The sequence below is a fragment of the Mesoplodon mirus genome (assembly GCF_964341445.2).
Source record: "Mesoplodon mirus genome assembly, chromosome: 12".
Lineage (NCBI taxonomy): Eukaryota > Metazoa > Chordata > Mammalia > Artiodactyla > Ziphiidae > Mesoplodon > Mesoplodon mirus.
In genome coordinates, this window is record NC_138988.1 from 21046965 (window position 1) to 21065564 (window position 18600).

Sequence of the window (18600 nt, forward strand, 5' to 3'; positions counted from 1 at the left end):
ATCATCCGTGATACTACAGGATCATATATTATCGCTGTAAAGAAACTTGTTGACATATTTTTAGACCTTTTCCTAAAGCTTCTGTATACACACGTATTTTGCAGAATTGGAATCATATTGTGTGTTCTCTTGTGGACCCATTCTTAGTGGCTGTAGAGTATAACATAGACTCAGATTAACTTATTCACCCAACCCTATTGTTGATCATTTGGTTTTTCTGTTTTAAACAACACTGTGATGAAAAGTCTTTTTTAACAGGCTTATTGGGATGTAGTTTATGTACCATCAAATCACCCACTTAAAGTGTGCAATTCAGTGATTTTTAGTGTATTCAGAGTTGTGTGACCATCACCAGAATCTAATTTTAGAACATGATTGTTGCTACACAAAGAAACCTGCACCTGGGACTTCCCTGGTGGCTCACTAGTTAAAAATCCGCCTGCCAGTTTGGGGACACGGGTTTGATCCCTGGTCCGGGAAGATCCCACGTGCTGTGGAGCAGCTAAGCCCGCGAACCACAACTACTGAGCTCACGTGCTGCAACTACTGAAGCCCGTGCTCCTGGAGCCCGTGCTCTACAACAAGAGAGGCCACCGCAATGAGAAGCCCTTGCACCGCAACGAAGAGTAGCCCCCGTTCACCGCAGCTGGAGAAAGCCCGCACGCAGCAACAAAGACCCAACACAGACAAAATAAATAAATAAAATAAATAACAAACGTTTAAAAAAAAAAGAAAAAAACCCTGCACCCATGGTAGTCACCGCCCTCCTCAACCCTCCCAGGCCAGGCAACCATTAATCTACCTTCTGTCTCTATAGATTTGTCTGTTCTGGACATTGCCTACAAATGGGATCATACAGTATGTTGCATTTGAAGACTGGTTTCTTTTACTTTACATGATGTTTTTTGAGGTTCACCCTCATTGTAGCACTATCAGGTCATTATTCCTTTTTGTTGCCAAACATCCCATGGTGTGGATATATCACGTTTTATTCATCTTTTCATCAATGATGAACATTTGAGTTGTTTCCATGATGAATAATCTTATAGATTAATCTTAACGATTTCCTTTGAATGCACTCCTAGACTTGAAAATTCTGGGTCATATGATTTCCAGACTTTTGACTATCAAGCACTTCTAATCCAGACTTTCTCTCTCATTTGAGGACATTAATGACTTCCTTCTTCCTCATCGTATGAACTACAAAACTTTTGTATTCCTTGCGACACCTGGAGGTATTTACAATTTCTAATATTCTAGAGAACCATTCTCGGGAATTCTATCCTATGTTGGGTGTCAGAGGCTCTGATGGACAGTGATATTCCTAAAGGGAACACATTGTATTTACTTACATCAGTCTGTATCATTTTCAACTAGAAACCTCGCTGTCGTCTGGCATTAAGGAAAATTGGCAGAGACTTGTAAGTGGTAGATCGTCTCTTTAAATTGTCTCACTTTGTCCTTTTAAGTATATGTATCCCCTACCAAGCTCCTAGAAGTGGTTGACAACCAGAAAAATAATGTCTTGTGTCAGTGGAATTTAGACCCAAGGTTTCACAGCCCATAGGCAGCTAAGTATCATTAGGCTCATAATCTTATTTATTTAAAATATGTTGTTGCTAAACTGACTTTCCCCCTTCTTTAAAAATTTGGAAGTACGTGAAAGTTTGTTTTCTACATGCTGTGGTTTTTAATCCAACATAGCTGTTAAACTCTTGGGGTGGCCTCTTTGGTAAAATCTACTCACCCTTTTTCTTTATTGTATGAAAGGATCCTGCAGAGAAGGCAGCTGGTGGATATACACCAAGCTTAAGCCTTTGTCAGTGTGAATCCTGGATAATGTTTACAAATAGAATGGTCTCTGCAGGTAAGAGAGCTTCCTCCTTTACCACTGCGTTTAATCTTTCCAAAGCCTGAAAAATATTCGTTGAATCATGGTGATTAGGACAGCTGATTTTGCCCTTGCCTTAACCCCCAGATAGTCTTCCTCCACTGACCTTTCTGGTCACAAGCAACAGAGCCGATTAAAATACTCTGCTGTTCGTACAAAGACCGTCCACCGCACCCCCTGAGGCTCCCGGGTGTTGTCATCAGTGATGCTAATGGGTTTGCCTTGATCTTTACTTCACTGCCTCTTGAGAATAACAATGTGCATTTGTGAGACTGTTGCCTAGATGAGAAGAAGTCTGGCAGGGGCTCATAAGTGCTGGATCTCTCTCATGTGTCTCGTATGAGAGACGTTTTTATATAAGATATCCAATTTCAATCTCGTGACTACCCACAGAGTTGGTGCTGATATGCCCATCCTAAGGATGAGAAAGTTGAGACATCATTGCTCTGTGCCTCTTGGCAGACAAGGTGTAAAAAAATTCCAATTCAATACAGACTTCTTAAGATTACAGCATAGGAAATACAGTCATTCCTAAGAGTAAACAAAGGTAACCCTACTGCTAAATTCTTACCTATCAGAGATGGTGCATACCTTGGTGACCAAAGCCTTTAAAAAATAAATGCTGCAGTGTTATACTCGCCAGGGTGTGGTGTTCAGAGAAAATGCCCTTCAAAAAAACAGGGTGGGGGAGAGTTTCTATGATCAAGAAATTTGGGAAATGTTGGGTTAAATTAAGTCACACAGACTCTAGATTGCAGACCTTCTCAGAGACCCTACTATCGGAATATGCATTGTGAAACCCCAAGATGGGTAGAGCATAAATCTTATTTTGTGGGACACCTATTAGCGTTTTAAAGAGCTGGTGTTTGTGACACACACCGCCAGAATGAACTTCATAACAGCCATTCTTTTTTGGTTTACTTTTTTTTGTAGGTAAAAGACACATGTGGTAAACTCAGAGTATGCAAAGGTATTCAGTGAAAAGGTCTGTCTGCCTTTAATCACTGTCTCTGAGATTCTCTCTTGAGAGACAAGCATTGATTTCAAGATGTGCAATCATGTTTGTATGTGTGTAAGCGCATATGTGTGTAAGTGTGTGTGTGTATTTCAATTTTGAGCACACTATATGTTATTCTGCACATTATTTTTTTACTTAATATATATTAGAAGTCATCCCATATCAGTACTTATAAAGCTGTGTCATTTCTTCTAATATCCACATGGTATTCTATTGTATGGATGTATCATAATCCGTTTAACCAGTACCCTATTGATTTAGAATATTTCTAACCTTTTCCTACTGTGAACAGTGCTGCAGTGGGTACCCTTGTACATTTGTCTTTGTCATCGTGGTGTTTCATGTATCAGCCTTTGATAAAAGCCAGGGGTGTAAAGATAAAATATGATTCTGTGAAGTCAAGAATAACCCAGGTTCATAGCCTTCTGATGGTCTGGCTTGATCCAGAGATATTTAGATAATTTAGAGAATTTAGAGGAGTATAGATCCAAGTCCTAAAACTATATTATCAGAACTTGTTTAAAATAGTGGGAAAATGTATAGAGTATTTTTCAGAGATAAGATAAATTAGTTTGTGAAAAATCATATTTCTCTTAGGAAATAAAGAGGTTTGGAGTTGATACAGTAATTGTACTGTGTGTTCCAACTCATGGCAAAATGAAACTCAAGGCATGAAATCTTTAAAACAGGGATTTCCCACGTGGATAACCCTTGATTCTTAATTCAAAACTCAAAGCAAACTGCTTTATTTACCCTGGTTCAGAAACAATGGTTTTGCTTCCTCACTATCTTGTACTGCATATGATTTCTGCCAAATAGCGTTTGACTGACTCAAAGACTTTAAAGATTGTTTTCTCTCTTCAGCATATTTCTCCCTTTTCTCTTTTGTGAACAAAGTAAAAAAATAATATAAGGTAACTTTATGTAACAAGAAATAAAACCTTTCTTTTTAAAACAGATGTTGTCAGGGCTTCCCTGGTGGCGCAGTGGTTGAGAGTCCACTCGCCGATGCAGGGGACACGGGTTCGTGCCCCGGTCCGGGAAGATCCCGCATGCCGCGGAGCGGCTGGGCCCGTGAGCCATGGCCGCTGAGCCTGCGCGTCCGGAGCCTGTGCTCCGCAACCGGAGAGGCCACAACAGTGAGAGGCCCGCGTACCGCAAAAAAAAAAAAAAAAGATGTTGTCGTCTAGTTGGAATTCAACTATAGAACTTGATAGAAGTCCTTCCATATTTTGTTAAAACAGTTTTTTTGATAATGTCTCTCTTATTGGTTTTTTTTTATTTGTTTTTTTGCGATACGCGGGCCTCTCACTGTTGTGGCCTCTCCCGTTGCGGAGCACAGGCTCCGGACGCGCAGGCCCCGTGGCCATGGCTCACGGACCCAGCTGCTCCGCGGCATGCGGGATCCTCCCGGACCGGGGCACGAACCCGTGTCCCCTGCATTGGCGGGCGGACTCTCAACCACTGTGCCACCAGGGAAGCCCTGTCTTATTGTTTTTAATCAATCTGATCAATAGGGTTCCATCTCAGAGCAGGCTGGGCAAGTTTCCTTGAGGCCAAATTACTGTTGGGACCTCAGGTAATTTAAGTGTATTTTCACTGTCTGGTCCTTCTTTGGGAGAGTGCCTAAGATGCTGTAGCCACCATCCATCATAAGCTGCCATCACTCTGGGCCAGGCACTTTGCATGCAGTGTCTCATCATTTATACAGTGTGTGTAGTATCACTTGATCCTGTACTATTAGGTGGGAACTGCTCTTATCCCCATTTTATAGATAGAGAAACTGAGGCACAGGACAACCAAAAAACTCCCTCAAGGCCACCCAGCTAGGATATAATAGAGCTGGAATTTGAACCTGTTGTTTTAAAGTCTTGCCCAAATTAGAGATGGGTTTATTCTCTAGAGTAGGCCTTGAAATCTTTTAAACTCAAAGACATGTAATCAACAGTAAGAAAACAGAGATTTGTCACTGCTCTAACCTAGTTATGCCAGCAACATGTGAATGGTCTCCAGTGTTCACAGCTCCTGGCAATGGGGGTATTTGTTTTTCTACAACGTCTGAGCGGTCCTGGCTCCAGAGCTGGTGTGGCTCTCCAGGCCAGAGGATGGAACAAGTGTAATGACACGTGTGACTTTCTTGGAAGGAGATGCTCTGACCCTTTTATTACCTCCCCTGGGACACAAGTGATCACCTGCGATGATATCTAGTCTTAACTCTTTGTCCTCACTTGAAGCCAACCAAATGGGCAGGTCTTCCACCATGTTCTTAAGGAAACGTTTGCCCGAATTTAACCTTAGAAATTTTTACAAACATTAGCATTCACTCCCTATGTTGTAATATGTAGAAATGGTGGTCGGGGACGCATGGAACCCAGTGTGACAACAAGTTTTCAATTTCCCCTTTGTGTCAAGGGGCTGGAAGAGAGTCATTATATGAAACCTGAGTATTAAGGCGTTTTTCAGGTCATGAAGAGGAATTTGACCGGAGGAGTCCCAGAAATGCAGATCGTGAATTCTAATCCTGTGCTCTTAACCACTGCTGTGCTGTGGGCATCTGGCCATTTGCATTTGTCCTCTAGGGCATTATAAACCCATCTACTGGTGGAAAATCTCAGAAACCTTCTATAAAGGGAACTAACCCCTACTGAGTGGTTACCGTGTGCCAGGGACTGTTAGATGCTTTGTATCCTTACTAACAACCAGCTGCCCAAGCTTGCACGCTCAAACTAGGTCTTGGAAACTGTCACTTCTGCATGTGGTCATTCCACATGCTCTGCCGCTTCCCCAAACAGGCAAGATGTAGAAATCAGAGACAAAAGGGAGTCTTGATTGCCAGGTTCAGTTTCCTGCCAGGGCAGGATGTAATTGCAGGGCTGTCTAGAGCCTATGATAAGCTGATACTAAATTTGTTCTTGGCAGACTGTCTTGGGACGTGTGGGGGAAGGGTGGAGGAGGGGGAAGTGGGAGCTTAGGTGCAAGGATCCTTTTGTAATCTCTGGTCTCCTCTTGTCTGAGCATGAGAACATTTCCTGAATGCTGGTCTTAAATATTTAGTGGTCGTTCAGACGTAAGACTAGTCTGCAAACGTTCATGCCCGAGACACGGATCCAATGGTAAGGGTGGTTTTGCTGTATCCAAACTCCCTCTTGCGCATCTGTCCTGAGGCTTGTGTATCAGTGAGGTATTTGGATGTGACGCCTCTCCTGGTGTAACAGGTAAATTGCGAAGGGCTTCTGACATTTTTTCTTACTGACTGTGCTGTTTACTAACACTGTCTTAGGTTAAAAAGGAATCAAGCATCATTTGAATGGCTTTGTTTTCCTAACTTTAGCTGTTTCTTTTCTTTTCTTTCTTTTTTTTTTTTTTTTGCAGAAGAGAAATAAATAGTTCAGGAGATGAAAAAAGGGCACTTTAAAAAAATTTGACAATAGTTGATTTACAATATTGTGTTAGTTTCAGGTGTACAGCTTCAGATTCTTTTCCATTATAGGTTATTATAAGATACTGAATATAGTTTCCTGTGCTATACAGTAAATTCTTCTTGTTTATAAAATTGTAACATGATAAAGGTGAAATGATCAAGAAAAGGATACATTGTTCAAAACTAGTGCTGGGAGAATTGACAAGCTGGGAAAAAATAGCATCTCCCCATACAACGTATACCAAATTAATTCTTAATGGATTAAAGATTCAAATGTAAAAAAAAATACATAAAAAGAAAAAAATGGTGCTTTTACACAAAGTTTCTTCAATTCTAAATAGGTGCCATTTTCTTTCTTTTGATTTTCTTATCTGAAAGAATTTTAGATGGGAATATACTCTTACTTTTATTTCTTTTCCTTTTTTTTCTGGTCCGCTCTCTCTCTCTCTCTCTCTCTCTCTCTCTCTCTCTCTCTCTCTGTCCCTTTCCCTCTCCTTTCCTTCCCTTCCTCCCTCCCTTTCTGTCCTTCTTTCTTTTTTAAATATTGAAGAGTTCGATGCTTTGCAACTAGCTACACAAAGGCAGCTCTAAATTCGAGAACTCCACAATAAGCCCTGCTTCATTCACCTCTTTGTTTCCTGAGTGATCATCATTTTGTCAAGGGGGTTGCTAACTGGAGAACGCCTCAGTGAAAGGCAAAGCTGAGTGCAACACCGCCTGGCTTCCTGACATCTATTGTTTGAGCTCTGCTTTGCTTTTCCTTTCATTAGAAGGGCAAGCTGGCCTCTGTCATTTCTCCCTGAGGCTTGTGTATCAGGGAGGTACACAAGCCTCCCTTTCTCCCTTTCGTCTCACTGGTCTTGCTTGAGACTAGTTTTCCTGAAACATAATTTTCATCAAGCCAGTGCTGGCCCTTCAAATGAAGAGGTATCTAGTTTCCCGAAGTTAGTCTTTTATGGAGAGGTTTTCCATGTAAAATGTTGAGGAAATTCTTGCTGTTCTTTTTCTGGTGGGGGTGAGGGTGAATGAGGGTGGTTTTGGAGAGGAGGAAGGCTCTCTTTTTTTTCCCACCCTATTACAGGCAACCTTACCAGGCAATCTTATCTTGTGTTCCATTCAACCTAAAAGGTGGTCGGCCAACAACCCTTAATTATAGGCCTGGTGTGGTGGAGACAGCTGTGGCAGAGTTCTGGCCCTCAGAGAGTGTATGTTCTAGTGTGTAACACAGTAAAGCCATAAGCTGATACAAATGTGAATATGGAAATAAGCCTAATAGAAACGCATTCCAGAAACAAAACAACGAGTGGTAAGTAGTGACTATGGGGCTGCCTGAGCTACAGAAGTAGAAGGCTTCTCTTTTGCATTGACCAAAAGGTTGCAAAGAAGGCAGTCATGCAGAGGTCTGGGAGGAAAGTTTTCAGAGTAGAAGGCGGAAGCACCGTTGCAAATGCCTGAGACAGGAACAAGCGTGGCCTGTTTGAAAGACAGGAGCATTTAAGCTCTTCTGAAAGATGAGAGGAGCCAGTTTGTACTGAACAGAATCAAGGCATTCCTGAGAAAGGGAAGACCTGGGGCAAAGGTCCTTATGAAAGGAGACTAAGAAGAATAGCAGGTGCTGTCTGGCTAGTGCTGAAAACTTCATGCAGTATATGGTGTGGATGTACGTTTTAAATAGCCTTAGTGAGATGTAACATCCCATGAGATGTGTTTATCCGTTTGAAATGTTACCCATTTAAAATATATAGTTCAATGGCTCTTAGTACGTTTACAGAGTTGGGCAACTATCACCATAATCTTACTTTACAACATTTTCATCACCCCCCAGAGGAAATCCTATACCCACTAGCAGTCCCTTCCCATTCTTCCAATCACCGCACCCCTAGGCACCCACTGATCTACTTCGTGTCTCTGCAGATTTGCTTATTCTGGACATTTCATATACATAGGATCATACAATATGTGGTCTTGTCTGATGGCCCTAGAATGTTTGTGAAGTTCTTCTATGTTATAACACCATCAGTATTTCATTCCTTTTAATTGCTAAATAATATTCCACTGTATCTGTCCATTCATCAGTTGATGAACATTTGGGCTGTTTCCACTTTTTGGCTCTTATGAATAATGCTGCTGTGAACATTTGTGTACAAGTTTTGGTGTAGACATTTGTTTTCATTTCTCTTGGGTAGTTACCTAAGAGTAGAATTTCTGGGTCATACGGCAACTCTCTGTTTAACATTTTGAGGAACTACTGAATTGTTTTCCATGGTGGCTACAAGAGCAGTTTACACGAACTATGTGTGAGGGTTACAATTTTTCCACATCCTTGCTAATACTTGTTATTGTCTGTCTTTTTTTTTTTTTTTTTTTTTTTTTTGCGGTATGCGGGCCTCTCACTGCTGTGGCCTCTCCCGTTGTGGAGCACAGGCTCTGGACGCGCAGGCTCAGCGGCCATGGCTCACGGGCCCAGCCGCTCCGCGGCATGTGGGATCTTCCCGGACCGGGGCACGAACCTGTGTCCCCTGCATCGGCAGGCGGACTCTCAACCACTGCGCCACCAGGGAAGCCTGTCTTTTTGATTATAGCCATTCTAGTGGTTGTGAAGTGGTGTCTCATTGTGGTTTTGATCTGTGTTTCCCTAATGACTAATAATGTTGAAACATTTTCATATGTGCTTATTAGCCATTCATATGTTTTCTTTGGAGAAATGTCTGTTCAGATCCTTTGTCTATATTTTAGGTGAGCTACTTGCCTTTTTATTTTTCGGTTATAGAAGTTTTTTTAATATTCTGGAGGTAAGTTCCTTATTAGATATATGATTTGCAGATATTCCCACCAGACAGTGGGTTATCTTTTTGCTTTCTTGATGGTGTTCTTTGAGGCACAAATTTTTTTAGTTTTGATGAAGTCTAATTTATTAATCTCTTTTTTTGCTTGTGTTTTGGTGTCATATGTAAGAAATCCCAAGGTCACAAAGATTTCATAGTGTGTTTTTTCAAAGAGTTATATCTCTTATATTTAGATCTGTGATATACTTTTGGTTATTTTTTATTTATGTTATGACGTGGGTGTCCAACTTCATTATTTTTCATGTACTTATCCAGGTGTCCTAGTACAATTTGTTGAAAAAAATATTCTTATTGAATTATGTTGGCTTCTTTGTAGAAAATCAATTTACCACGAACATTAGAGTTTATTTCTGGGCCCTAAGGAGGATGCTTTTTTTTTTTGCAGTACGTGGGCCTCTCACTGCTGTGGCCTCTCCAGTTGCGGAGCACAGGCTCCGGACGCGCAGGCTCAGCGGCCATGGCTCACGGGCCCACCCGCTCCGCGGCATGTGGGATCTCCCCGGACCGGGGCACGAACCCGTGTCCCCTGCATTGGCAGGCGGACTCTCAACCACTGCGCCACCAGGGAAGCCCGAGGATGCATTTTTAATTAAGGCATCTTTCTAACATGGTGTGAAAGCTTCAGAGATCCAAGCTCTGGTTGGGTAGTAAAGCAGCTGTCAGGTAAATTCTGGATTGAAGAGGCTTCATTTTCTCCGGTTATAAAGTGAATTTATGGATGAAGATTCTTGTATTATTTCCTTATAGTACTGAAAAGATCCTTCAGGCAATTTTCAGACATTTAATAGGGCTTCATCTTAACCATCACTGACAGGGCAATATCTCTTCTAAAGTTCCCTTTTTCTTTCATTTCTTTTCCTTTCCCTTCCCTTCCCTCCCTTCCTCCCTTCCTTCCTTCCTCTCTTCCTCTCTCTCTCTCTCTCCTTTCCCTTCCTTTCTTTAGTTCTTTCATTTCTTCCTTTAAAACATAACCTAGGTTGAAGAGATGAGATTTACAGTCATGATACAAGGGAAAATTTAAATTAGGTGATGCATACAATGATGTGAATAGATTAGAATACATGGATATTTGAGATCATGTCATCACACAAACTCAGGCTAATGACTTCTGAATTCAGCAAAGTTTTTGAAGTAAATTATAAGAAACATAAACATTGAGCACTCATCCTCCCAAGATTTATGCTTCTTCTTTCTAACACTTTTCCCTTGGGAAGTTTCTCCCTGGACCATCTTTATGTGGCTAATGCTCCAAACTGAATCAGCATCCCTGGACAGTGTCCTAAACTCAGGCCCTAAATGTCCTACTGGATATTTTCACCAGGACACCTACTAGGTGTCAAAGGCCACAGACAGAAGAATTATTTTTGACATTTTAAGAGAGCATACACCTGTTTGGGAAAAGCATCTTATGAACTTGTTTGGAAACAAGAACAGCTGCTCTAATCTACAGATCGTGGACTTCAGCTGCAACATTTTCAGCCTCCAGCCAACCCTGCTGCTTCAGACTGGCCCACACAATCCGAACTGGCTCTTGCCAACCCATCCTGTTACTGTTTGTCCTGAATTCAGTGGTTTTACATACTGACAGACACTCTCGGTTTGTCTCAGGTCTGAAGTCAAGGGGAGTTTCTGTCAACAACCAAGGAACTCTGTTCAGTCTTAAATGGATAAATTATACCACCAACTAGATTGTCTCTAATTGTTGAATACATCGCACCCTTAAAAGTAGTCTGTCCATTTGTGTTTATATCAAATCTGAACTTAGGGCCAGTATATGCTTGCTCATTGTTTGAAATTTAAATATTAATAAAATAGTATATCCATAAAAAAATAAATAAAAGAGCAAACAATTTATCAGTCCTGTGAATTTATCCATTGCCATGGGTCTGTCTCATCTACTAGATTTCCGTTCTTCTTGCCTCTACTTGATTCTCCTGAAGTAGTGCACTAAACTTCTGACCAGTCTCTTCCCCTGCAGTCTCTTTCTCTTCCAGATAGATTTGGGTTCATTTTGTTGGAAAATCTCATTGATGACATCAATCTCTAGAGCCCCAAATCTTCATGGCCTGGAGGATAAAACTTAAACTTCTTTGCTTAATATTCAAAATCCTTGTCCAATCTGTCTTTCACTTGCTTTCCAAGCCTTTTTTTCTGCCTTCTTCCGAGTTTTTCTTCTTCCAAACCACACTGTTTAATGTTTCCTGAACAGACCTTGAGCCTTTCTGCTTTGGGGCTTCCTTTACCTTTTGCTGCCCATGTAGTGTATCTGCCACTCTCCCTCCCTTCTTCTTATATAAATCTCCCTTTCTTTCAAGACTTGGTATAAATCCTGTTTCTTCTGGTTACTCCCCAGTGAGTGATAGGTCCAAGTCGAGATCCTTAACGGCTTAGTTCCACGGTGGAGATTGCAAACTGTCAATCCATGGGCCAAATTCAGTTTACAGATAAGTTTTCTTTCATCCACATTGTGGTTTTTAAAAAATTTTTCAATGAGTGCCAACAGTTAAAAATCTGATATATCACATTTAAAGAATCAGATTTCCAGCCAACTTGGAAAAATTCAAAGCAGGGCTCTCTGTATTCCCAGGTGGTAACTATGTGTGATTGCTCTCTTAAGCTGCCCCCATTTGGCCAAGATGTGTGTGTTTGCACAGCAGCACTGAGCTATGCCTAGTACTGGGTCTGCCCCATTACTCATGTATATTCCCCATCCAGCACCTGTGAACATCTGCCTGGACAGTTAATTCTATAAGGTCTTAATGACTACCTCTTCTTGTTATCTTGAATGTTAGATAATTAAATTAAAATACTCCTTCTATGCTACCTCCCGTGAGAGCGCGTGTGTATAATGTACTAAATAAATGCCCTAAGGTGATTTTAACCTCCCACTTCTTGCTCAAAATATGCCACCTCTTGCTTAAAAGGATTTCAGGTAGTATTTTTCTTTTTCAGGTAGTATTTTTAAAAGACCTGTTCCATAAGGAAATAGAAGAGAAATTCAAATAAAGAACCAGACCAAAGAAACAGGAACATGTAATAAAGGCGATTGTCAAGATTTCATATATAAAGGGAAAAGAAAGGTAAGATATATTTTATTTCAAGGAAAACCAAATCTGCAAGCTCAACCCAGGAAAGCCTCACTGATCAGTGTTCTGGTTACATTATTTATTTGTTGGCTGTAACTGGATTTTATTTTTAAATGACATTTTCTTTCAAATAAGGTAATCAATTCAGGGCTTTTGATAAGGTCATCATAATGGAAACTAAATCTTCTGTTTTCTTTTGGTTGATTTTAAAAATAACTTCACGGGTCCACAGTTGGTTACCATTTACTGCTTTTATTTTTAGGATTTGGCCAAGAGATAGGTCACTGTTTTTCCACTAGCAGTTTTCAGGGTTTTGTGTCTTCTCCTCCTCATGAAGTTTCCCAGCATGAAATGTAGGGAGATGTCCCACTGGTGGCCAGTTCCCAAGACAGTCCCATAGTTTCCAGTGTATTATCATTAACATGAAGGGAGGGAGTTCTTCAGTCCATTTTCTGCTTTCCATTATCAAACACTGCACCTTGGCACACTTCCCCTCTGTCAGGGACTCCACAGTATCTGTGTAGACGAAAGACTTTAAGAGGAAATATCTTTAGGACTCTAAGTTGTTGTAATCATTATTGTCACCAGTGTAAGCACTTTGTAAGGGAAAATGCTGCAATGAAGGAAAGATGCAGCTCTGAAGACTCGTAAAACACGCGAAGCTCTGGAAAAGGTCTCAGAATACATCGTCACTCTTTCCCGCATAAACTAGTTGACTATTAACTCCCATATCGGCACAGGTTGGGAACATGGGGTCTTCTTTTGACCCAGGAATCTCACAATCATACATGCTCAGTGACTAAAAGAGTATTTTCTGTCTCTGTGCTACATATGGTACCACCACTCCTGATATTTTTCTTTAAATTTGCTGCCTTTTGAAAACTCAAAAATAGTTTTATAAGGTCACTTTACATGCCTACTATAAAAGGAAGACCAGTAATTCTAGCCCCAAATGGAAGGTTATTGGGATATTAAATGCAATGAAAACACACCTTTGTTATTCAGTTTTACGGAGGTCCTCCTACCCACCAGAGGCTCTGCTTTTTCTCTGTACAACAGGGGATAGAGTTGGTTTTAGGGAAGTGCTGAATATGTAATAGTGCCAAACTGAGACTCGTTGAGGACTACTCAGAGGGATTGAAAGAGAAGCAAAAAGGGGTAACTTTTTACCCTGGAATGTAGTGTTATTGAGGGACCCCTCTGGCGATCCCACGAGGTCATCTCAAGCAATAGCATAAGCCCACACTTTGGCAATCCCTGGACCGATTCGGCAATTCCTGCCCCCTCCAACATACTTCAGAAGATGTTGGTGAAAGCTTTGATCCTTAAGTCAGAGGAGAATTGGTGTGAGCATCTAGAAAAACGTCCACTGTGAAATGTTTGCGTGAAACTTGCCTTTTTAAGAAAGATGTTACAGGGCTTCCCTGGTGGCGCAGTGGTTAAGAGTCCGCCTGCCGATGCAGGGGACATGGGTTCGTGCCCCGGTCCGGGAAGATCCCACATGCCGCGGAGCGGCTGGGCCCGTGAGCCATGGCCGCTGAGCCTGCGCGTCCGGAGCCTGTGCTCCGCAACGGGAGAGGCCCGCATACCGCAAAAAAAAAAAAAAAAAAAGAAAGAAGTTACAGCAGTGCCCCAGCTCAGACTGGCTTAACTTTCCTATCTTGCTCCTTCATTTCTTCGCCCTCTGCCTCCCATCCGTCCCCTCTTCCTCGTCTCTCTTTCTTCTGCTTCTCCTTCCTTCTCGTTCTCACTCCTTATTTGTCATCTTCACAGGACCAGTCACCTGTGGGAGTGTGTTTTTCATCATTAAGTACAGGAGCAGACACACTTCACGTGTCTCCAGGGTATGACCTGTAATTCCCAGTGTACTCATTTCTGTGATATTCTTAGGACTGCAGAAAAGCTCTCAGCAACAATGCTTGCTTAGAGTATTTTTAAAGTGCTTTGTCTCACTGCAGCTTTTACCCTTCATCCCCTAAGAAAGCAAACGAAAGTCTAAGGAACTTGAACTTGGGCATTGAACTACAGGCCCATAAGAACAGTTTGGTATGAGCAAATCAAATGAATGTATGCTCAGTGATTTCTGAAACCCAGTTCATGATATTTCTCCCCAAAAGAATTTCAGCTTTTAAAAGAATTTGTTTTGTTTATTGAATTTTTTTGTGTCTTTGGCGTCACTTTATGGAAGCAGTTTGCGTTAAAAAATCTAGTCAGTATTTGTGGGATTTTCTGCTCAATCTTTTGGGAATTGCCCAAAAAAGCCCTATTTCCCTGGTTTCTGTAGGAGCAGTTAATTGATATACCAGTACCCTGTTCTCTGTTGAGGGCTGTTTTGTCCAGGGTCAGGGATCTGACTTCAACTGGGCTAACTGGAGCTCTTCCCTGGGATCCTTGAACTTGGGACCTTGAAGGTAGAGGTTTTCTCTATCTGGGGACTGAAATTGTAAAAGGTAAAGCTTGGGAGCTGCTCTGGCCAAGTTTTTCTCTGTATAAAAAAAGGTCAGTGAACCAGAAGATTGAGGTTGAAATGCAGAGGGAAGGACTTCCCTGGTGGCACAGTTGTTAAGAATCCGCCTGCCAATGCAGGGGACTCAGGTTCGAGACCTGGTCCAGGAAGATCCCACATGCCGCGGAGCAACTAAGCCCGTGCACCACAACTACTGAGCCTGCGCTCTAGAGCCTGCATGCCATAATTACTGAGCTCAGGGCCACAACTGCTGAAGCCCGTGCTCCGCAACAAGAGAAGCCACCGCAATGAGAAGCCTGCGCACTGCAAAGAGTACCCCCGCTCGCCACAACTAGGGAAAGCCCACGCTCAGCAAGGAAGACCCAATGCGGCCAAAAAAAAAAAAAAGAAATGCAGAGGGAGAGTGAGCCTTCTGATGGCATTTGAGCCCCTGATTATATCCTTCTTGAGACACAGCTTCCTCCCTGTCTTTCCTACTGCTTCCCTGATATATAAAGTCTCAGAATATACCTAAATTTCCTTTTTTGCTTCAGGTGTTTCACATTGGAGTTTATTCGTCTGTAGCCACAAAAAAAGGCCTAATAGGTGACAAGTGATGGTTACAAAGTCTGAGTCTCATGCAGGAACCAACACTATTATGAGCAGAAAAAATAATATAGACCAGGAAATTATGGGCCAGGAAATTAACACACAATATCTCAGACTCCAGACCCTACGACAGCACCATGGGGTAAGTAATAGCCTTTCCTCACTTTACAGACTAGGAAATTGACACTGGGAAGTTAAGAAGTATTCCCAGAGTTACCCAGCCAGTAAGGGGCAGAACTGGACGTGAACCTATGATGGTCTGACTGCAGAGTTTATTTGTTTTACCAATTTTACCATTGTAACCTCCCAACTGATATTTCTTTGATTTTCTCTTCCTTGTGTTAGTTGCCTTTTGTCAGAAAGGATCAACTGAAGACTCACTAAACTGATTAGCAACCTCTTCCAGGATTTTGGGACTTGTAAAGATGGAAGGAGCCCTACAGGTTAAGTTCTCCAAACTGTGGCTCTAAGAGGCAAGGGTACATGCCCAAGGTCACGTAGCTCTTGTACGGCAGTCCTGTAACTTGAATTTGTCTCTTAACACCAACACATTTGTTTTTTCCTTCTAACACACCCTTTTGGTGTAGGCTTAAAAGCGACTTTCTCCACAAAGTCTCTAGATTGATGAATTGCTCTTGCTGTATAGGCTTTCCTACCACCCTCTCTTTCTCTGTTCATAGCATTTAATTCCTGTTTTAAGTGCTTGTTCAACCATCCATCTGCCCCACCAATTAGCAGCCTCTGTGAAGGCAGGAACCCTGTCTCTCTTGTTCGTTATTGCCCCTCACATGGCATATGCTTAATATGCTTAAATGGTGACTAGAATACAAGAATAAAATAGCACAAGGATGTGCAACAATGGTCTGGAGTTTAAGGCAGTTGAGCTGTATAATACTGGAACATATATTCCAGTTGTAATTCTTTGGTTTTTGCCATGTTGAACATTTGCCATTGTTATCATACAGGTAGTATTTAAACTTATAGCCTTGGGGACAGAAATGCTCACAGAAGTACCGGGAACCACGTTTCTTCCTTTCTTCTTAACTTCGGTTCGCTAGAACAGGTTTCTGTCACTTGTACTTAGTAGTTCCTAGCCGGTACGTGAGCTAAGACCAGACTCAAGATGAGGAAGCAAGAGGACAGCAAGTAATTGAGACTATTGGATAAATTACGGGTGAGCTGTACCATCCTTTGGGCATTTGCATTTCAGAGACTCAAGTGAATCTCTAATTTTTGAATTGTGTAGGGGAGGTTGGAAAAGAAGGAGAAGAGAAGTTATGTGGTAGGATGGGAGAAGGCTAGGGAGAAAAGGTGGCCTAAGAGCTGAGGCTGGAAAGATCAATAATATTTTGCTGGGGGTGACAGGAGTAAGACCAGCCTTCTCTTTTTGAACTTGATAGGCTCTCTCCTTCTTGACTAAACATTGTGTAGCATCACTCCTTCAAACCTCTTGCCTAAAGCTGATTTGTTTTATCTGCCTAAATTTTCATGTTACATTCAGCAATGACAAAATTTCATAAATTACACTAGTTGTATTAAGCTCACTATTAAAAAACCCATGCTTGTGCAGGTGGATTATAAACCACCAGCTGAATTCTCAACAGACACAAAAACATAAGGATGTTGGAGAAATGGAAATATACGTGCTTAGATGACTCTAGGAAAGAAGACAGAGGTGGCTGGAGAGGCAAATCAGGGTCAAAGGCAAGATGACTCGATGAAAGCCATGCCAGGTGTTGGGGTTTGTGAAAGTGAATCATATTCCCTCCACGTTCAGAGTGAAGAGTGAGATGGGGATCAAGATAGGAGCTCTGCTGATGATGAGGCCACATTGTGGGCTTGAAGCCGAAATGGTCTTTGTTATGATATTTTCCATCCCCATGTCTAGACCTTGGAGCCCAAACTCGGAAAGAGTTGACGTGGTAGAGTGGACACTTACCCACCAGGTGTAAGATTCCAACTTCGCACCCCTCACCCCTCATGCCTCACCCCTGTGAAGCCCAGGAGCAGGGCAGGTAGCATTGTGCAGGCTTGCTTTAGGGATGCAGTTTAGAAAGAGGAAAGGCCAAAGAAAGCAGACGCATATATTAATCATTGGTCTTCTCCCACTCCTGTTAGGTAAATTACTCCTGGAGAGAGGGTCCAAAGGTTTTTCCTCCAACCTTCAGCTCTTTTAGGGAGGAAGGTTCTTTCTCCTCTACTTAGAATCATAAGGGGTTAGTGAGCACTACCCCTCAAATGTGGAAGTTAGATCCCAAATTACTCTTACTTCTTGAGGGTAATATATGCAGAGGGACTTAGCTAAAAATACAATTCCTCAGAGACTCACTTCAAGGCTTGAAAATGCTAACAGAGCCACCAGGATGGATAAAACTCACAGTCCTTTGGAGCTTTCTACTCCTCATATACCCAGTATGGCAATCGCCATCTGATCCATGGCAAGCCTCTATGCGATGTTCTCTTAAAACTCGACTGATAATTTGAAGCAGAATTTGCAAGATAATGTCTTTCTATACAAAATCCTCTTCCAAGGAATAGAGCCATTTGAAATGAAAAGTCAAACCAAACAATTTATCATCTCCGTGCAAGCCCATCATGAGCATGCTCTGCAAAGAAATATGCGTCTTTGGCAAAACAATAGCCTTCCCTATTCATGTAGATACGATTTCCATAATGGACTGCATGATGGTGCCTTCCTGATGTAATTGCAGAAGCCTCCTTGGCTGCACTGAGAAATTTTATTTGCTACCATAAATAATAAACTTGCTTTCTGCAAAAGTAACCTCTTTGGGGAATACAGAGCAGAAATATTCCCATCATCTTGGAGTCTTTAATGTGTTTTGCAGCTGAGTGTCTCGGGGTATATTTCAACAAACCTCTGAACTAGATTTTTTTATTCTGTCCCATGGAGAACGGTGCTGTACCGCTATTAATCTGGAACATTCGCCACATCACAGCAATTTGGTGAAATTATAATTGAAACATGGTACTTGACCCTGAGGGGGACCATGGAGAAAGGGATTTGCTTTGGTGGCGCCTCATGCATCATTTAAAACCTGCTGCCGCTGAATCAAAGTCTGTTTCTTAACTCTGTAAACGTTTCACTGACAGCCATTTCAGCTGGGCTGCAGAATACTGTCCTTCTTGGCACCTCTGTCATTTTTCTCTATTTGTCCTTATTTTTCCATAAATTGGATTACCCAGACTAATAATAGGATTGTGAAAGACGAGCTTGTTATGGGATTCTGGTGACTATCCAACAGAATATAATTAAACCATAGTT

The 18600-nt window shown here is 41.8% G+C and overlaps 1 protein-coding gene across 6 annotated transcripts in view; it reads left to right on the forward strand.

The window, feature by feature from the left end:
- FRMD4B (FERM domain containing 4B) overlaps window positions 1–18600 on the forward strand; it is a 322972-nt gene that overhangs the window by 45360 nt on the left and 259012 nt on the right. For 2 of the 6 annotated variants that reach the window (XM_082637922.1, XM_082637925.1), the window contains exon 2: window positions 12129–12256. The exons of 2 other annotated variants lie outside the window; for them this stretch is intronic. The gene's annotated coding sequence lies outside the window, so the exon portion shown is untranslated. Of the gene's footprint in view, window positions 1–9774; window positions 9840–12128; window positions 12257–15262; window positions 15460–18600 lie in introns of those variants that run through there. 2 more of the 6 variants (XM_082637923.1, XM_082637924.1) reach the window with 2 other exon arrangements.